Source organism: Elephas maximus, chromosome 10 (genome assembly GCF_024166365.1).
Source record: "Elephas maximus indicus isolate mEleMax1 chromosome 10, mEleMax1 primary haplotype, whole genome shotgun sequence".
Taxonomy (NCBI): domain Eukaryota; kingdom Metazoa; phylum Chordata; class Mammalia; order Proboscidea; family Elephantidae; genus Elephas; species Elephas maximus.
In genome coordinates this window covers 114,710,451-114,717,060 of record NC_064828.1, presented here as the reverse complement: position 1 = coordinate 114,717,060, position 6,610 = coordinate 114,710,451, and the positions used below count along the sequence as shown (strand labels likewise).

The following is a 6,610-nucleotide window of genomic DNA, read 5'->3' as shown; positions in this document are numbered from 1 at the left end:
GAGGCAGTGGTGAGCTCACAAGGTAAGGACCTTTTCTGGTGCTCACCCCTGCCTCCCAGCATCCAGCACTCAGCCTGGCCCATGTTAGAGGCGAAGTGTGATCGTGGAATCAGTAAATGAGAACTGAGAGGTTTGTTTGGGGTATGCTGAGTTGGAGATGTCTCCAGGCCATCCAACTGCGGATGCCAGGTGGGAAGATCTATCGAGATATGGAGAACAGGCGTTCATAGTGAGGACAGAAATTGCATCACTGGGAGTCATCAAGATAGGTAGATAGTAACTGAAGCCATAGAAGCATCTAAGACGATTAGAGAGTGTAGACTGACAAAAGATGAGAAGAGAGGAGAGGAGATGAGGGGACGGGAGGGGAGGGGACGGGAGAGGAAAGAAGAGGAGACGACAGGGAGAAGAACCTAGGATCACGGATGAGAATGGTCAACATTAACTAGGTGATCAGAGTCAGAGATCAAAACTGGGAGACTCTTGTGCTGGGTGGTAGATGGGAGCAAAGAGTCAAGAAACTGAACCTCACAGTGGGACTGGATCCTGGGACCAAGAGGAACCCAGTTATCAGAACTGGACTCCATATCAAGGTAAGCTTCACCAAAGCTTTAGTGCTCAACTCCAGGCCTTGCAACTGGCAGAAGCTGTACTTTATTTTAGCGCATCAGTTAGATTCTCCCTTAAATCAGCACGTTTGAAAGGTGCTAAGGGTAATTTATAGAAGACCTACATTCTGTCAAGTACCTTATAAATATTATCCATAAAAACAAACATGTTTCAAGTGCTTCCCATTTGCAAGGCACCATGCTAAGCATTTCACATGCATTATGTTATTTAATTCTAACAAAAGCCCTGTTGTTCTTAGCTATCATAGAGTTGGCCCCCAGCTCACTGTGACCCCATTCACAACGGAAGGAAATGCTGCCCAGTCTTGATCCATTCCCATAATCGGTTGTGGATTGTACTGTTGTGATCCATAGGGTTTTTTACTGGCTGATTTTGTAAGTATATTGCCAGGCCTTTCTTCCTAGTCTGTCTTAGTCTGGAAGCTCTGCTGTAAGCTGTTCAACACTGTAACAACATGCAGGCCTCCACTGACAGGCTGGTGGTGGCTGCATATGAGATACACTGGCCAGGAATTGAACCTAGGTCTCCCACATCCATTTGGGAGCATTCTACCATTAAATCAAGTTGACACAGCTAAGTGCTTGAGCTAGGATTCAAACCCAGTTCTTCCAGCTACTTCACAACACAGCCTTGCTTTGCTAATATTTGTGAATAATGGAAAAGGACGTATTCCCGGTGAGTATAGTTTAGAAATAGGGAGACTCAGCTACGCGAAGCTGAGAGCGTTCCTTCCTTTGAGGGTGAATAAATGGCGCCTTGGGAAGTCCATGCTTTCTTCCTGCACGTGGTCTCAGCTTGCCCAGCCGGGACCCCCCGCACTCTTGGCCTTTGAGGGATCTGCATAATGCCGACTCGGCTACCTGAGCGCTTTCTAGCCTGATTTATGGGCATGTTTGTTGTGCTTAGATCATAAATCTCTACCCCCAGGACATTTCAGTTCTGGTATTTATTGACCAAAGACAACTTGTGTTAAAAAATGTTTTTGAGATCTTGCCAGATAATCACTACGCTAAATTTGAAAAAACACACCGTCCTCGGGGAAACGGTGTTCTGCAAGGGGCTGATGTCGCTACTGGGGCAAATACTTTCCCTGTCTTCTATTTGATTGCCTTTTTTCTTTTTTTGCTTTGTTTTAATAGATGAAGCCGACTCTTCTTCTCTGACTCTTTCCCTCCTTGCAAGTTCATTAAGGGAAAACAGAAGAGGAATTGTGAAAAGACATTCTCCTTGGAGCCTTAAAGTGTTTCAATTCTTTTGAACCAGGACTTCTCACCAAGTGTGTCTCGGAAGCAGTCAGGTGGCAACACACCTGGAGAAGGACTGTGAAATATAGATACCTTACCTGTAAAAAAGTCAAAGCTATAACTGTAAGCTAAATCTGATAATGACACCAAGGTCTAGTATAGACAAGCTTAAGGCTTTAGAGAACATTATTGGAGAAAAAAAGTCAAGAAAACTCCCTCAGTTAGCTTTCTTTAGTGTGTGTGAGCTCTTGTGCACAGCCAGAAGAATCTGGAAAATACTATCAATGGCCAACGTTAATGGTGGACCACCTTAACTGGTCTAAAGAAAAATAGCTTTTCTAGTGGGAGCATGGAGTCCCTGGGTAGTACAAGCGGTTAACACACTCAGCTGCTAATCAAAAGGACGGAGGCTGGAGGCCACTCAGAATTGCCACAGAAGTCCTGGTGATTTATTTCTGAAAACTCAGACATTAAAAACCCTATGGAACACAGTTCTATTCTGACACACGTGGGACCGCCATGAGTCAGAATCCACTTGACGGCAATGGGAAAGTTGGAACATTCTTGGAAAACCATTATTTTAGATGAGGGGTCAAAAGATTCTAAAATCTACAGGGCTCCACCAAGTCAGGAGAAGCTGGTGTAGGAAATACGAAGAGCCATCAGGAGTCAGCACAGGACCCCGGGGCCTGGAGAACAGGTGTCTCTGTTAAAGGGGACGTCCACCCTTTAGGACCAGGCCACTGAAGCTATGTTGGAATGTGTACCCAAGGTTTGTCACATAGTCTCATTTCTCAGTAAGACCTGGAATTTCTGATTTTAATGTGGCGACTCCAAATTTTAAATGTTTACTGCTAACTTAAAAAAAAGAAACAGAGTGCGGGCCAAACAAAACACATCTGCAAACCAGACCCGACAAGGGCTGCCAGCGTGTGGCCAGAGTTAAAGTACTTGAGAATTCTGAGCCACAGGACATTTTAACAATTGCTGCTCCACATCGTAAGATGTTGGTCCTTGACTTTCTATAATTATTCATATTAGGATTTAGTTGTGGGGCTCAGAAATCTGAGACTTTCAGGAAGCAAAGTGGGCTGAAGGAGCTGGGCCTCCGTCTGTGACCACTCTCCTCTGGCCTGACACCCTTGCCTTCCCCTGCTTCTGATACCTTTAATCCTGGATCATTCCATGGATGCTGTCCTTCACTGATTCCACTTGGGTACAAGTATGGGTCCCGTAACGTCCACTATACGTTCCCTGAAATAGGACGTTACGTAATTTGGACGTTGCACAAAATTTGGGTCCTCGGGGCCTGGGATCCTGGGCACATAGGCCCATGGGGTGTTATGAGGCACACAGCCTGGGAAGTTCCAGTTGGGGACACCTCAGACGAGCACTGGCTGGTCCTGCCTAGGGTACGCCCTGCAGCTCCATGAAGGTTACAGCAACGAGGTCCCTACACAGGCCAGGCAGCAAGGGAGGGTCTCAGCCACCCTGTGCCCCCGCCTGAGCTGGCCCTGTGATGCCTGCGGACCTTAGGCACTCTATGAGCAGAGGCAGGGGCACCTTTTCCGAGGGGGGGGTTGCAGGGCAGGCTCGCTGCCATGTCTGACTGTGGGCATCCACTGGAAAAGGGAAGGGGGAGTTTTTTCATTTTCTTTTTCTGTTTTGGGGAACTTCAGTCATTTACCATGGGGTGGGGGTGGAGTTAGGGACAGGGGTCCTCTGTAAAATGAAATTAGGCCTGCACGTGGAGAAGCTGGGAGCCCCAGGGCAGTGCCTTTGGGCCCAAATCTAGGCCTAGCTAGGGCTTGGGCTCAGGTCCGTCTCTCACATGGCCATGCCAGCCCTGCACACTACCTGGGCAGCCCCTCTGGGCCCCACTTGGCCTGGGCCCATCAGAACCTACCCTTGGGTTCTGGAGGCCTCTGGTCACAGTCTTGGTCTGGCCTCAGATCCTTTACCTGCTGCTTCTTCCATGGATGCCGGGTGGGCTACCTCCACCTGGTCAGCCTAGGGAACATGTCCTCTTCAGGCTCCTCGCCCACTGCCTGGCGGAAATTCTCAGCTTCATCCTCCTCCTCGTGGTGTCGGCCTGCCCCTGGCCTCAGGCCAGGCTGGTTGCTCAGCATTACTGCCTCAACAGCCTCTGCCGGTTCTTCTTCATGCCCGCCAGGCTCTTCTTTTTGTGGGCCTCCTGCTCCCACCTGTGAGCCTGTGGCCACAGCATCTCCTCCCTGGCCGCCAGGATGGCCTGCAGCCCCTTCTCTCTCCTGTGCTTGACACTGTGGTATAGCAGTGTTGTCCAAAGACTGACCTCAGTGAGTCCCCTGGTCCTCTGCTGGGCTCCAGAGGCATAGCAAGGGTAATGAACACCAGGGGCAAATTCTAAGTTTGCGACCTCATTTGCAAAGTCCCTCCCCCACACCGTGGGTGGCAAGCAGGGCTGACTCCCCCTTGGACTTGCAAATGCTCCCTTCTAACTCCCTCACTATGCCTCTGCTGGGTGTTGCTGCACCCAGCCATGGCCTGGGGCAGCTCCATAACGTAGTGCAGGCCAACAGGCTCCACCTTGCTCTCTGACATCCGGTGCCCATGGCCAGCAGCTCACTGATGTCCCGTAGACAGCTCACGCTGGGGAACTTCTGGAGAAGCTTCTTTATCACCCGACTTATGCCCACAGGAACAAGTTTGATGCTGCAGTGGCGGAAATTCAGCTCCTGGGAGTCTGAGGATGAAGAGGCAGCCCTTGATGTTGTTAGGGTTTACCTCGTCCACCTTGATGGAAGGGAATAGGTTCCGGAACAAAGTGACCATGAGCTTCACCTGTATGCCTTGGGGGCTGAAGCTGTAGAGTACCAGGAGGGGCAGGTGGCCATCCCCCGGAGCAGGACTTATATGCCGACAGGCATTGCCCCTCTGTATTGGTTTTGATATTTCCTATATGGATGATATTAATAAGGGCAATAGATTCAGTGACAGAATTCTTGCCTTTCACGCAGAGACCCAGGTTCCATTCCCAGCCAGTGCACCTCATCTGCAGCCACCACCCGCTTGTCAGTGGAGGCTTGCATGTTGCTATGATGCTTAACAGGTTTCAGTGGAGTTTCCAGACTAAGACAGACTAGTAAGAAAGGCCTGGAGATCTGCTTCTAAAATCATCCGGTGCAACTCTATGGGAATGGATCACAATGGTGCGATCCACAACCAATCACGGGGACGGCACGAGACCAGGCGGCGTTTTGTTCCCTCGTGCATGGGGTCGCCAAGAGAGGGGGAGCGACTCGATGGCAACCGACAGCAACCACAACAGCATCATGCGCAAGTTCTAGTGTTAAGTTTTTCACCCCATCATCTCATCCAGCCTTCAGAGATGGAGATGTTAGCTTGATCTTCACTCCAAAGATGAAGAAATGGAGGCTCGGACAGGTTAAGAAGTTCACCCTGGTAAGTGGCAGAGTCAGGGCCCAAACCCAGAGTCTTCTCTTTGCAGGACCAGTATTTGTACTCTGGCCACAGCTCTGATTCCATGCACAGCTGTACTGCTTGTAACCAGCCTCCCGCTTGTACCTATCCTGCCCTGCAACTCTGCTGCAGCTCATCTGGGCTTCCATGCCCCGCCAAACATTTCTGGACCCAACCCCATGGCCCAGCCCTGTCCTTAGCTTTGAGTTTTCTTTCCCAGCACTGATGACTTGCTTCATCAGTGTCCTTAATGAGGTCTAAGAAACCATGTGATGTGTTGGTCCCTATGTGGTACGTCCTCTCTTAGGGGACAGACAGCACATTCCTTGAGTTGTCTTCCAGACCTTAATAGAGAGGGGCCCTCTGAGCAGAGGTGTGAAGTTTTGTACAAACTATCTTGGTGAATGCACCACCGTTCATCCCTTGGTGGGAGCCAAAACCCACGGAGTCAGGTTTAGACAATTCTCCGTCCCTCCCCCCACCTCCATCTAGTCCATCACCAAATCCCATGGATTTTGCTGTCTGGATGTCTTTGATGTCTGAATGCTTCTCTGTCCCTATTGCACCATGACCTCGCAGCCCAAGCTCACATCATCTCTTACCTGGGACCACCAGGCTTTTGATTATGGCTTATCCAATCTTGTCCACCTCAAGCCCACTCTTCACACTGCAGCCCGTGCACTCATCTAAGACAAGAATTTGATCACGACACTGCCCCCTTTTAAATATGTTGATGGATCCCTACTGACCTTATGATAAAAAAACACGCATCCCACTCCCCACAGCATCTGACTTTCTTACTTCTCTTGACTCGTTTAGACTTCAGTTCAAAGGCCACCTCCTCAACCCCCAGACAAGATCTGTTCCTCTTTGTTATATGCTGTTAACAACCCTGGACTTGCCCTTTGTAGCATCTATCACCATTTTAACTAAGTAACTATTTGCACAACTGAGGTGATGCCTTCCTCCTTGGCAAGAATGCATTTCATAAGAAAAAGGACGGAGTTGTTTACTCTTGGGTTCTTAGTACTTAGCATCTTCTACGTGGCAACCACTCAATGGCTTGTGAGAGAGGAAAAGGGAAAAAAGAGAGGAAAGATTCCTTCATCAAGGCACAAGCGAGAAAGAAGGCCCCTTTTGTGTCCAAGAAAATTGCTTTGCCGCATAGTCATTGGCTCGCGCAGGGTACACGTTACTTTTTTCATTGAGAGTGTGACAGCCCCCTTATGTCTGAAGGTTCTATCTTCAGGCTTATGTTCCCTCCAGCCAAGCTA

General features: G+C 49.3%; 1 pseudogene; it reads right to left on the bottom strand.

Moving 5' to 3' along the window:
• Positions 1-3,769: 3,769 nt before the first annotated feature.
• Positions 3,770-5,485, bottom strand: LOC126083722 (suppressor of SWI4 1 homolog; annotated as a pseudogene).
• Positions 5,486-6,610: the final 1,125 nt, after the last annotated feature.